The sequence below is a fragment of the Vicugna pacos genome, chromosome 2 (genome assembly GCF_048564905.1).
Source record: "Vicugna pacos chromosome 2, VicPac4, whole genome shotgun sequence".
Classification (NCBI taxonomy): Eukaryota; Metazoa; Chordata; class Mammalia; order Artiodactyla; family Camelidae; genus Vicugna; species Vicugna pacos.
Genome location: NC_132988.1, coordinates 36,754,400 through 36,768,526, shown reverse-complemented (window position 1 = coordinate 36,768,526; position 14,127 = coordinate 36,754,400). Strand labels below are relative to the sequence as shown.

The window sequence follows — 14,127 nt, the reverse complement described above, 5'->3', positions numbered from 1 at the left end:
ATGGGCGAGTCTGGGAAGTCAGGTGTGGTGGAGATAACAGGCTTTAGGCAGTTGTTGATAACAGGCTTATGGATGTTGGAGTGAGGCACAACTGTCATTCTTAGATGATTCAAAAAGTAATCCTTCTCAGAAAATTCCATTTGAATGTGATGTCTGTTATATTTTGGGTACAACCAATGCATACCTTGGAACTTTATATAGATGTAATTCATATAAAATGCTCAAAAAATATCATCCACCCATTTTTTTTGTTATCTGCAAATAGACAGTCATGTTGTGTTGAGGAGAACAAACTGTCAAAATACAAAAATATTAATTAGTAATTAAGCACCAAGAAAATTAATGCGCACTCAAGTATCCCCCCTTTTGTAACACCAGTACTGATGTCAGTCAGCATCTTGTCATATGATCAGTCAGGGCCTTGAAGATTATCAGATGCTCATGTTATCCAACAACACAGCTCAGAGTGATTGAAGACTGAAAGTGCAAGAGTCAAGCTTTACCGGGTGACCTGGGGACACTGCTTGTCTCTCATACACAGCCATCAAAATGGAAGGCTTATGTCAGAGGAGAGAAGCAACATGGTTTGTACGCGATGGGCTTTCAATATGGAATGATTTGAGAACGAACAGCTTAAGGGGTGAATCTGGAAAACAAAAAAGAGCCTCTTTGATTCTGTGATATGAAATTCAAATTTGAAGAGTAGAATGTGCCATAACACGGTTTTCTTAGAAAAAATATTTCTTGCACAGATCAGTGAACATTTGATTCATTGTTGATTTGCTCTGAAAGTTAGTGCAAAATGGCAATTATGACATGAATTATAAAGATGCAAATTAAATCAACTGATTTCCATAATTCATAGTTTTAGTTTTCAAGACTAAAAGATAATTGACCTCTTTCCATAATGTCATGTAAAATTCTTCGTCCTTATTTCAGATGGACTCACTTAAAATGATCTTTTTTCATAGTTGCAGTTATCCTTGAATTTACTCTTGCACTTTTTCTGTTTTAGCTTCTTTCTTAGACATTGTTAAGATAAATATTAAAGAACACTATTAAAAAGAAATAAAACAACTTCTTGTTTAAAAAGGTAGCATGTTACATATTCTTTACAATTCCTCCTTTTCACATATTACTTTGTATCATTCTCATACCAACCAAGTGTAGTTGGCCTTGCTTATCTTCCCCTTCTACAGATGGACGTACACAGAGAGGAACTTGCTAGTGATTTGTGGAGCTGGCATTTGAACCTAGATCTTGACACTGCAGAGCAGTGTGGGGTGTGACCTCAAGGAGACACAGCTAAGTGTAAGGAGGCAGACACAAAAACAGACAATTAAAATGCATGATCATGTAATAATGCAAATATATAAAAGAAGCAGTGATAATCCAGAGGAGTTATGGGCAAGATTTTACAGAAATGTTGCTTGAACTGAGTTTTGAAGGAAGACTAAGACCATTTTTAGGACCACAGTTTTCTTTTTCCTCCCACAAAACTTTGAAATTGTACTGAAGTCCCGTAGTAGATGGATTGCGTTAATGCCCCAATTAATGGCCTCCCTGTATTCCTACCCCTTGTTCTGTAACTTTGTGGTTCCCTCCCACTCTGAACGTGGGCTTCATCATGTGATTTTCTTTGGCCAATGAGACCAATATCATGCAGACAGAGTTTCAAGACATATGTACATTTCTGCTCACACGCTTACGTTTTGCCTTCACCTTGAGGCTATGCCTGCACAAGCCTGCTAGAGGATGAGACAGTAGAAAGAGCAAGTCAGCCTTGTCGTCCCAGCTAGGGCCCCAGATGTATGACTGCAGCCAAGATCAGCAGATGCCTGAATCAGGACCTCTTCCCTTTCACCAGTGCAGCTCAGATGGTGGACCTATCGAGCCAACCCTTAAACACTCGAGCGAAAATAAATGTTGATTGTTGTATGTCACTGAGGTTTTGTTACACTGGATTACTGTGGTAAGAGATAACAGATATAATTCTTGTCTATACCTCATCTCCTAAATCCAAGTTAGTAGCCCAGTGATATCCATTGTACCTCTGTGGTATCATTCTCATTCATAATTCTTTCCCTTTCAATTATCATTGCAACTGCCCTAGATCGATTCCTCATTGCCTGTGCCCTGAACTACTATAATAATAGCTTAGTAACTGGTCTCCTTGCCTCCAAATCTTTCTCCTCTTCAACCTCTTCTACAAAAAAGTATTTTGTGTTTTTCTTCTTTTTTATTTGTTTTAAACAGTCCTAGTGTTACAACTGGCCTCCTCAAAGGCCTTCGGTGGTTTGCTTATTTCCCTAAGAGCAAACTCCCCTGCCTGGCATTCAAACCCTCCACACCCATCTAGTTGCAAACTTCCTTCTACCGTACCTGTTCCGTTCTCCTTTCCTCTTACCATGCTGTGCTTCTCCTATTTGGTATCCCACATCCATCCAACTGAAGGTCCCTTCATCTAGAATGCCCTGCTCCCCGTTTCCAGATGTCTGAACCCTGCCGTTCCTACATAATCTAGATCCTGTGTCTTTGCCCCAGGAAGCTTTTCCTGATTCCCAATTCTCATCTTCCTCACATTTTTATACCACTTTTAGGATTCTTAGCACTCCTTTTTTGCCACAGTTATTTGTGTGTAGGACTTGTACATCCACAGCATCAGTTTCCTAGGGCTGCCATAGCAAAGAGCCACAAATGGGGTGCCTTAAAACAGCAGAAACGTATTCTTTCACAGTCCTAGAGGCCATGCTTCCCCTACAAAGCCCTAAGGGAGGGGCCTTTCTTGCCTCTTCCAGCTTTTGACAGAGAAAGCTCCAGATGTTCCTTGGTTAGTGGCAGCAGAACTCCAATCTCTGCCTCTGTCTTCACATGGAGTTCTCCCTGTGTGTGAGTCTGAACTTCTCTCTTCTCACAAGGACATCAGTCATACTGGATTAGTGTTCAGCCTAATGGCTTCGTCTTATATTGATTGCATCTTCCAAACTCCTATTTCCAAGTAAAACTGCATTCCCAGGTACCAGGGGTTAGGATATTAATATATCTTTTGGTGGGGGTGCAGGGACACAGTTCAGCTCATATACCTGGTATATTTGAGGGCAAGCATGGTACCTTAGTACCATTCTGACTAGTAAAGCAACCCCAGGGCTCGGACAATATCTTCTTCATTTTGTATCTTTTTTGCACATAACATTTTCTCATTGTTCAGCTTTCTGCTGAAATGAATCAAATCGTTTAAACTTATAAGGAAAGATCATTAAAAAATTTCTGAGGCTGCCAAGAAAGATTTATCAAACAACAATTGTGTGGGTGGGGTATTACAAAGCCTCAAATGTGGGGGTGATTATTAATCAACACATTTTTAAGAATCTCAGTTTGGCAGAGAAGAGTCCCAAACACACCACCAGAGACTGCTAAATTCAATTTGAGGAGATATGAGTGAGGGAAGAAAATAATTATCAGTTGAGTGTACTCTCAGATAAGCTAATAAATTGGCTAATTTGGAAAATTAGTATGAAACTATTGTGTTATCTTCAGTTTTTAAGTAGTGAACTTTTTAAGGAGAACATTGAAGTCTGTCATTTCCCGAATAGGCTTATTGGCGATCAGAGATTGGGGTGATAAAACCCAAAATGTCCAGCATTAGGTGGTTTACCTTAATATTAAAGTTAAGGGATGGGAGGGCTCGCTCATCTTTTCAGTCAAGTTCTCCTCTTGTAAAGAACAGTTGTGGCACCATCTCGGCAGGCAAAGGTCAAGAAAATTGTGTCTAGATGTCACAAGACAAATGAGGGTAAGTGCGTGCGTGTTTACCGAATCCCAGACTGCCACCATGGTAGGTCAGTGGCTGCTCCACAGGAGGCAGTTAGTGCAGGGGTGGCGCTGAAGAGCGCGACGCAGTAGTTTTCTCACCGCGCAGGGTCTTGGCTGACAGAATTAAATTTGCTTCTGCTCACCAGTTGGACTTCTGGCTCTCCTTAACCAGCTTGTTAATGGGAGTTTTTTTGTTGTTGTTGTTGAAAGAAGAGTAAGTAGAGGAGTGAATGAATGACGTGTGAAGCTAGAAATTGTAAAGAAAAAGCAACACAGTTTAGAGGGGAGACCACAGGTTTAGGCTCGTGTTTGGGTCTGGGATCTGCCACTTATAAACCACAACTATGAGCAAGTTCCTGGGTCTTTCTGAGCCCCAGTTTTCTCATTTATAGACTGGGGATAGCACTACCTTATGGGGATGTCATTAGAATTAAGTGAAAATATGCATTTAAAATACTTAACATTTGAAGGCATAAAATAAATGCTAACTACTGTTACTGTTATTATTCTATTGAGAAGCGTATTTGAACAATGGTGACATTTCTTCATAATTTAGGTCCATATTTCAGAGCGAACAAGGCATGATGATTGATATTTACTGGTTTGACTTGCAAGGTAGAGATGGCTTTTTACTTGCACTGATAATGAATTGAATGGATATTTGGTCCTTCAAGTTTAAAAAATAAAGTAATAATATCGAAACCATAGAAGTAAATCCTAGCAGCAACTAGAGGTACAATTTCAAATTATGCAAGATCATAAATGAGAAGACTAGTAATCACTTAGGTGGTGCTTACTGTGTGCCAGACTCTGCTCCTAAGACCCTTTCATACGGTAACTCACTCAAGTTAAGCAACAGCTTAATTAATTTAATATCCAACTCCCAGGGAATTCTAGCAAACACATTTGATGAGTTGGGGTCTGTGTCTGTTCAACGTGGAAGCTTGCACCTAGATCTGCAGTTGTCATACTTACTCTGTAAATGAATAGATGGCAAAAACATTAGGCTATCGGGGTCACATGGTCAGTTGTAGCTACTTAACTTTGCTATAGTAGTGCAAAATCTATTTTACATAAACAAAGAGATGTGGCTCTGTTCCAATAAAGTTTTATTTCCAGACATTGAAATTTGAATTCTATATGATTTCTTTTCAACCATTTGAAAATATTAAGACAATTTTAATTGGCAAGCTGTTACAAAATAGGCAGCCAGCGGGCTGGATTTGGCCCAGGAGCCATGGATTTCAAATCCTTTATTAGACAAGTAAATATTGATATGTTGAGCAACTGTTTACAAAAAAGACTACATTATATGCCTGGAAATAACCCAACTGCCTTCCTCAAGTGTCAGTTTTTTTCTTCACCTCTGTAATCTCGATACTTACTGACTGCTTCCCGTATCAAGTTAGACAATAGTTGATCTACTTAAGTTAGTGTTTCATGCATGGAGTGTGAGATGTTGAGGTGCAAACAGGTGTGCAAAAATGTCAATTTTAGTACAAATATATTCTCTACCCCTGAATTTTCCTGATACCTCAAAATCCTTTCTGTGGGCATTGACCATTTCGTCTTGAGCAGTTTAGAATTTTCCCTCTTCCCTTTCTTCTAGGTCTCAATTCTGCAGGGTTACGTAGCACTAAGGCAAAGCACTGTGGGCAGAACCTGGCCCTCATGTGGCATGTTTCCATGCTAGCATCTGTCGAAATGTCATGGTCTGTGGTCCAATGACAGTTACTGGTCACCATCAACCCTCCATGATGACATGCTAGACATCCAGTTTCCTATTTTGTCTGTGTTGACAGCTGTGTTTATTTCTACAACCCCACCATCTGTCATTTGAGTCCTCTTCAAATTCACCAACTCTTTTTCATCTAAATTCCACCCCCTTTTGGGGATTTATAAAATGTTGCTCTGCTCTCCCAGACCACACTAGGATCATGACAAACTAAATGTTTCTGTCTCTCGCATGGTCATGCACAGCCATCTCTGTGCTAAAGCTGTGCACTGCAGTGGGGTGGGAGTCTTGCAAGACTGTCACCTCCAGGGCCATAATGGGAAGTTGGGCCCAAGTCCCCTCTGTTTTTGGACCCCAAATCTATAGTAGGTTGTGCTGTCCCATGTTTACCTTTTCTCAGAGCCCACATCATCATCTCATATTCGATTGTTACCAAATTCAGCTTCACTTCCATTTCAGAGGGATATTTTAAAATCACCGGAGTAACAAAAATTTGCTCTTATCTCATGTCTTCTTCTAAATATGCTTTTTTGGGCATTAACTTTATGCTTTGATTCCTTCAGCATCTGGCCTTTTGAGATTTGAAATTTTTTTTTCTTTAAAACTATTCCCTCCCTATATATTTCCAGAGTCGATCTGGAAACTCAGAAGCTAAAAATTGCCTCTGTCCCCCATTCTGCACACTGCTTTAATGACCCTATCCTGAGGGCACAGAGTACAAATTGAGCCCTCTCTTCTGAGTGACTGGAGGAAAAAGTACTGGAACCACAAATAATCTCTCAGCTAGTATCTAGCATTGTTAACATAGTGCCATTGTATCTGCCACTGAGCCCTGTTGAACTGGTTGTCCATCCAGCATATGGTGAGATGAAGCCAGAGTCCACAGGAACATCCTTTTGAAACATTTTACTTGAGAGCCCAGAATTTAAATTTAAATCCTTGAATGAAAGAATATATTTGGAATGTGTTAGATTCCTTGCCACATCTCTCTAGGAGGCAGATAGCCAAATATCCTATGGCTTTTCGTCAGTTTTTGTCTTTAGAAGTTAACATAGCCTGTAATGTGCATAAGCTGTATATTGCCAACATTGACTTATATTTTATCTTCTACATTAATTAATTGGGTCCTTGGTTTTGAGAGCAAAAGCAAAAGCATGTCGTCCCATGAGTAGCATGCCTCAAATAATAAAATGTTGCCAAAATTAAGAACAGAAAACAGAAAGCACTGTCTATTGAGCATGAAATGTCAAAGACAGATGATGTTTTTGTGTGATTCTTTGATCGTCGAAACTTGTTTCATGCTTTAAGTCATGAAGGAAGAGCTGACATATGGTTCAAACAGAATTTTAATGTCTGCCTTCCTTGTAATATGACCTTACAGAGCAGTATCAAAAGCACTGCACTTACTCTCATATATTGTACGTTGACCACAATTGTGTAACTTTAGGCTGCCATGTAGAGATCTCACATATTTCTTCATGAGCTTCAGAATCTTTGTGGAGACAAAAAACTTGCTAACTTGCTTTCTGTCATCAAGTCAAAACTGATTAACACAAGTTATAGCTAGTCTCAAATAAAAATGCTTAATAATTAAAACACTTCTTTAAGATGTTTTTGAAACAAGTAGGGTAATTTTTTTTTACCCTTCAGAAATCCCATTGATTCCTGTATTCACTTTTGTCAATCATTCTAAATGTGGGTGGTGAGTTTGTTTTGTGTAAATTTTACTCGTAGCCTAAAAAGCAGATCAAAGACATCACATACATAAACTTTTCCTATTGTCTTAAATTAACCACTCCAGGAAGTTCTGCCATTCTGGGACCTGGTGAAAAGATATTAGAGGTTTTCAAAGGTTTTTACAAAGTCGACTTTGTTTTTATGAAACTGCTTCTAATTTAGAAAAATTTCTTATCTTCTACTCAACATCTAAGTGCTCTGTCCAATTAACAAGACGTTGGCCACCCATGACAGAATTTATCCACTGGTTATCTCACAAAAGTGAAGTTGATGGAATGTGTGATAAGCTCTGGTTTCTCTAAGTTATACTCAATCTCTAGCCAATTCCAGAATAAAAGCTCAAAAAATATTCTGTGATCCCTAACAGCTGATTGATTGGGGATGACATTAAAGGCTTTGAGCTGGAGATTCAATGATTGGGTTGTGCCCTGGAGGTTTACATTCTCATGTCCTTCTCTGAGCAGCAGTTAAACATGTAAGAAAGCTGCTTGGGTAGCTGACATCAGCTCACTACTGTGTACAATTTGGGGCATCCTGCTTCATTTCCCCATCATTTGGCAAGGAGAGGCATGACCGGGGCTGGGGTGTAAAGCCGTTGACAGAGGAGCAGTCCTCCATGCTGCAGAAGCCAGGACAGAAGAGCTAATAATCATCTGTGGCAGTGAGGATGAGGTAACTTGCCTGCCTTCCTAAATACACAGATGGAAAGAGTTTGCAGTTCATTTCTTTCCAAGGTAACAGTTTATTTCATTTCTGTTTTACAGTAATAGAAGCAGAAGTTATTCTCTTTGGGGAAATTTTATTTTTCTTTAATTAGTCTACCCAAACAACAAGAGAGCTGAGTCTTCTGGGGATAGATGTAGTGAAGTCAAAGTTAATTAGTTTTCTCATGATGCACTGCATTTGGGTAAAATATCATGGCGGGGGCACACCAACAGTCAGATTACTTGATTAAGTGTTGTTTTCCTAGAAAGGCAGAATTTTATCAGAAAAATCTGTGTAGAAATAATATTTCACCTTCCTTGAGAGTTGACAGCATTTGATACCCACCTTGGAGTTTTCCTTGGAGTAAGTTCTTTCATCTCCACTTTATCTTTCCATTGAGATGTCAGATGGCAAGGGAAGATGATGGAGTGGCCTGCAGGTCCCTAGTGAACTTGAGAACCATGTTCCTATTTAACTACAACATAAAACTCACAAATCAAACACAGTTTATTTTTCTCTTATGATTGTCAAAGTTATACATTATGCAGAATTTTAAGGCTAAATAAAGAAATCTTCCTCAGTGGTCTTTTGTCATTTCATAGGTGGGTGTTCAAATCAGACTAAGAGCATTATACAGATATATCTGTGGCACAAAAAAAATGAGCTCTTGAATCAAGTGTCTGTTCTTATCTGATTACAGGCTGATTACATGCAAACATGCCAAGTATATGATTTACATTATTAAAATACAGTTCCAGCATTAAGTATTATTCCAAATGGTCTTATTATTAATTTATTGTCTTGTCAAGATTTCTGTCTGACAAAAGAATAACATTATCATGTACTAATGAAATCAGCAAAGTACGAACCTCAGATTTATATTTAAGACAAGTTACACATTGATATCTTCAAGTCAAGGTTTAAGAGAGATTGCCTTGTAATTCAGGAAAAATTCTGGAGGTAATCACCACAGGAGTGTCTCTGTTAATTTAAAAGATAAATTAGCAACTAAAAATGCCAGGTAAGTAGCTAAAAACAAACACTTCCTTCAACAAGTTTGCTTCTTTCTTCATCTCATTTCTTCCCTAGAAAATAATAGACAATAAAAAGAAACCAAGAAAATAAGAGTCCTTGCCACAGCTTTCCTAATCAAAACCTTTTATTCCATTTTTGGTTCCATTTGTACAATCATTTTGTAAACACTTGACCATCCAAAAATCTTCACTGCAAGAAAATGACCTTCTTCAATGAGGAAATTTCAAACTGAGGACTGAGTTTTTCTCTTATCTCTATTGTATATGTGAAGAAAAAGTAAAAGTATTTTCCACAAAATTATGGCCTCAGGAGCATCCAATGACTTTTCCTTAGAGTTCATCTACTTAATTCATGGGTGGATTGCTAAAAGATGAGCTAAAGGAGAGAGGATGATTGTGAAAGGGTCAAACAAGGGCCTTATGCTCCTTTTCCTTACAAATCTAACAGTAGCAGAGATACAGAACGAGTAATTCAGAGCCACAATTATACATGCTTGCTTTAAATTTTTTCCTGAGTAAGGTCAGCTTATCATGATTCACTTTTTAAAGTTATCATTAGCTAATACCCTAATAAGTATTCTGGTCATCAGTCCTTTCACAATATCTATTAGACAAAGTGTGAGACTGTTAACATCCTGATATGATGATGTGAATTCTTATAATACACTGGGGTAAACTTGATTTCTGATTCCACTTGCAGAATAAAATAGTAGATTTTGTCTTTTTTTAAGTAAGAATAATTCACTATTATGAAATCCCTGACATGGCCACCCCAATCCCATTTTTTGAACTCTCAGAAATCATTGAAATAAGAAGTCTTTTCTTAAGAGACCAGTGGTGCAATGGCACATAATAGTGGGAATGATAGAATTGAGCAGTTTGGAAAATGCAGATCTAGTTTTGTTTGACTGTTGGTTCCCACACACACACACACACACAAAACAGATATAGTCCTGGAGTTTTAAAACCTATGCTTGCTTTGAATCAAGTCTACAGAGAGTGAATGTCAGGGAAGGATATCCTGAAGAAGCGACATTGAACTAGGGCTTAAAAGTGCATACAGAAGGTCTAAGGCAAAGGGGATCCTGAAAAAAGACCCTGTTTAGTTGTACCGGACTGTGAGAGCTGAGACCAGAGAGGCAGGAGCAGAAGGGGAACAAGTAGACTGAGAAAGAGGAAGACTGTGGCTTCCAGTGTTCCTGCCACCTTCTGCAGCATCCAGAGGTCTGGGAAGCTGTGGAACAGCCTGTTGGAGACCCCGCTGGGAGCTGACCCTTCAGGAGGGAGAGGAGCTGTTCTTCAGAAGGTGGCCAAGGCCAAGAAGTGGGAGTGGGAGAAGCCTGCTCACGATCACTCCTCATGATCTGCTTGGGGGGAATTTGTGCTTCCATCGCAACTACTTTAGGTTCTATGTGTCTAGGAGTTCTTGTTTCCTAAGAGGGCATACGTCTACCAGGAAACAAAATAAAAGTCCCAGTAAACCTAAAGCCATGGCTGATGCTCTCTGAGCTTGGATTCTTTGTGCCAGCAGATCAGTGGTTAAAGAAAGAACTCAACTCTCTCCTCCCCCTACCCCCAGCGCGTGCGCGCGCGCGCACACACACACACACACACACACACACAGAGTCATAACCCCGCAAACTTTACAGTTTGCAAATGATGAGAGAATGCAGTGAGAGCAATTTGGAAATTTTAACTCACTTCATATAGCCGCAATAGCAGCAGTGATGTGTGTGTGTACGATTTCCTTGTAGGCAACCAGGAGAAGCCCAGGTGTGATCTGATGGAGGTAAATATTTGCTAAATATTTGCTCATCCCTTAAACATGAGCTTTTCCCTTTAAGTTTAAGCATTAATTACAATACAGTAATCTACCCTAAAAGTGAAAGAATGCTACAGCAGAAAGCCACATGACCAATTAATTCCTCCAACTTTAAGCACAAGACGATGTAACCAAAAATATTTAACTTTTTTTTAAAAATAAAAACCTCTTTGAAATAACTTATTGTAGCTTTAAAAATGAAGGACTAAATTTTAAAAAAATTAAATAGAATTACTTCGGGGGATGTTATTTTGTAGAAGACAACATGATGTCATTTTCAATCATAGAAAAAAATCTTTTCTCCTGCTGTTCATTTGAGTGAAGAGAAAATTAATTTATAATCCCTTTGATGGCCTTTGTTTTCATTAATTTAATTTCCATTACATGTTGAGATCAGAGGTGCTGAAAGAGATGTCAGTGACATCATTTTTTAGATGTAAAACCAGCCCGGGGGGGAGGGGCTTTTTATTAATTTAAGGAAAATTGTTGTAACAATCTTCCTACACTAAATAGTACACTGCAGAAAATAAAACAGAAATAGCATACGGAAGAAAAATTAAGCACATATCTTAAGAAAAGTTTATTTCATGAAAAATGCATTTAGCTGTGATACTGCTTTTTTATATAAATAGAATTTGAATAGTTGCCCTCAGGTAGTAGCTCTCAGAGTTCAGCAGTTTGAGAATCATCTGCACTGTGGGGCCATGTGGGGGTTCTCCAGTGGAGGTTAGGATTCAGTCGGTGTGGAATGTGGCCCTGGGATCTGCGTTTTCACCAAGAGTCCAGGTAATTCTCATTCAAATGATTTGTGGTTTGAGAAACACTCTTCTAAATTATAATTTTTTTTTTTTTTTTACTATTAAACCCAGGTAAGTGTGATTATACTTACCTTCCTAGCCTGAGGCTGACCGGAATTTTTTTCAAAGAGGGGTGAAGAGCAGAGACAAATGAAGGAATAAACTGACAGTCTTTCATCTCAATGAGATTAAAAGGTGCCAAGTGCCTGGCTCATGAAACATCTTATTGTGAGTGAAGTTAACTTCCTAAATGTTCCATGCCCTTTGTATAAATTGATGCTGGAAACGCAGGAGAGAATAAAAGAGCAAGAGGCCATTGGGGTCCTGGAGGAAGAAGGACACGGAGAAGCCTGGAAGCTAAGGAACTTTACAACTTTGTATACATTGTATATTCAGTATTCACTTTAGGCAGGAGATAAATAAAAGGTCTGCGCTGAAATATTTCTGGTCTTTTAGCCTACAAGCAAGAGTTTTCAAGTTTTATGATGTTTGCTTATTGTGGTGGTTACTGTATGATTTTACATGACTTCATATAAAGTCTTTGTGCTTCACATAAAGGACTTTTGGTCCCAAGGAATTAAATTAATTTAGATCTCTTTGGATGTATAATAAATAAATAGGAATTCATCTACAGATTATTTCCTTCCGTTACTGGCCCTTTCAAGTCAGGCCCCAAGAAGGTGTTGTTAGAGCGAATAGAAGGAGACCAAGTTTGGGTTCAGAAGCAAAGGAAAGCTTTACTGCCTGGTCACAGAATGGAGAGGTGCCGGTTCCCGCTCTAGGGCCCTCGCAGTCCGAGAGGCCGTGGGCGGCCGGGCTGCTTCCAGGCTCGCGTCCAGGGGGAGGGGCGGAGCTCTCGCTGCCGCGCAGCGGTGCTGAGCAGGGCCGTGGCCGTGCCGGGTGCAGCGGCTCTGCGCGCCGCCCTCCCGCCGTGCTGAGTGAGGTGTGGTGCGCAGCGCTTCTGCACACGGCCGGAAGCAGTGCTGCGCGGCCGCTTGGCGCCGGGACCGCCGGTCTGAAGGGCCGGGTGGGAGGCCTCTGCGTGTGGCGCCCTGTGAACAGGTGAAACTAGAGGAAGCACAGAGGACAACAGAAAAAAAGGTTAGATTTTATTTTATAACCCAGATTCTTATTTCCTGGGAATTTTTAATGGGCTTTGCTAGTAACACTTCGTTGTTCCTTCTCTTCTCTCCTCTCCTCCTCTCTTTAGTCTTCCTCCCCTCCCCCCTCCCCGCTATGGATTCCACGCACGTTTAATTAGGTGGTTTGCCTGTTTCTGGCTTAGTAGTGAAGAGTGTCCTGTTTTAATGGGGTGAGTGGTGGGAGACACTGGTTTCAACATTTCTATAGGGAGAAAGATTTTGGATGCGACAAAATTTCAGGAATGAAAATAGTGCAAAAGAAGGCATGAAATCAGAATAACTGGTTTAGAATAGGCAGAAGAGTTGTTTTCTTTTTTACGCCTATGGAACAGAAAATATAACAGGTTGCAAGTCAAAAGGAATGTTGAATAGAGTGTTCAAATTTTGTCGTAATGGTGAGTTGGTTAAAAAATAGAGGGTTGTTTTCAATATTCCCTTTTCCTGGTTTCATTCAATGTCCCATCCGCCCTGAGCTTTTGGTGATTTAAACATCAACAAATGGTTTTATGACTTCAGTTTGAGAATTGCTGGCAGGGACTGATTTGTATAAATCTTGCCAAAATGTTCTGAGATACTCTCTTTTGGTAGAAAGAACAGTTGGTACAGGATCCTGATCAGGTATAATTAAAATCAGACTCCATTGTGATAAATGAGGTAGAAGTACTCTTATAAATAGAGCATGCTTCCCTCAGTATGTGAATTTACAAGTCCTGTGAGCCTCTTTCTAGCCTCTTACCTTGGCTGAAGCTTTTTCATTCCCTACAAAACATCAGCAGTGAAATAGCTTGCCATGAAGGGAGAATTCTATTGCATATTTAAATTACATTAAATAATTACTGAATCAATGATATATCTTTACATCGCTATCCTAGAATTTTCATTTAGAATATCTTTTCTAAATTTAAAAATTTAAGAAAATGTCTTAAAAATTCTTAAAATGTGTTTATTACCTAATGATTTTACGATTGATTCTGTTCATTTTTTGTGAAGTAGCTTTGGTGCTCTGTTTTAGCGACTTTATCAACTAAAGCTAGAAACTTCAATACGTCTTATGAAATAAAGAAATGCAGCAAAATTAGTTGAAAGATATTTTTACATGATTGCATACATATGTTACTATGTTTCGATGAATATATATTTGTATTAGTAATATCAAAGACCTAGAAATAACTAGAAAAGTAACCCTTAATCAAGGTTCATTTGGAATTTGGAACTAAATTTATGTCATATGATGTGTAAGTTACCTATCAATGAAAACTACCTTTTGACTGGTTTATTTAATTTTTTGATACAATTTTTTCATACTCACCTCTATGCATCATAAAATTGTTTCTATTCTCTT

General features: G+C 39.0%; 1 long non-coding RNA gene across 2 annotated transcripts in view; it reads left to right on the top strand.

Annotated features, from left to right (window-relative positions):
• Nucleotides 1-12,630: 12,630 nt before the first annotated feature.
• The window catches only part of LOC140685795 (uncharacterized), a 297,463-nt gene continuing 295,966 nt past the window's right edge, over nucleotides 12,631-14,127 (top strand). For both annotated transcript variants that reach the window (XR_012059244.1, XR_012059246.1), the window contains exon 1: nucleotides 12,631-12,744. This is a non-coding gene — a long non-coding RNA (uncharacterized lncRNA). The remainder of the gene's footprint in view (nucleotides 12,745-14,127) is intronic.